We start from the raw sequence: 506 nt of genomic DNA on the forward strand, positions 1-506 counted from the left end.
AGCTTGTCAATGGATCTGTTACGTACAGGGACAATCTTTTAAATTATTCTTTACATGTACCCAGCTGAGCAAAATGTAGATGCTATACATTATTTTATATAATGATCCATACATGCTCCTGAATGTGTAAACACTAGAGATGGGCATTAGCATGCCAATAGTTCTGACTTGAATGCAAATTGAACCTGGACCAATGAAATGCACTTCCTGTTGGTTTTGATTTGCCCATTTCCAAGCTGCATACAAATTATTTGCATCTCATTGACCATCTCTACTAAACATATGCGGTTATGTCTGTCTTTCTTAAGGTGCGTACACACCTTTTACCACGGCCAGTTCTAGTAACAATGGGGTCTCTGGGCAAAAATAACTCTTGGGCCCCCCACAGACATTCCCCTTCCCCCAAACCTGAAGTAGCATTAGGAGCCCTGACTTGCAGCCATATTTCCCCACAGGGCCCCTGAGCCAGTTGCAACCCCTCAACCCCAAGATTAACTGTGCTCTTC

This window comes from Hyperolius riggenbachi, chromosome 2 (assembly GCF_040937935.1).
Source record: "Hyperolius riggenbachi isolate aHypRig1 chromosome 2, aHypRig1.pri, whole genome shotgun sequence".
NCBI classification, from domain to species: domain Eukaryota; kingdom Metazoa; phylum Chordata; class Amphibia; order Anura; family Hyperoliidae; genus Hyperolius; species Hyperolius riggenbachi.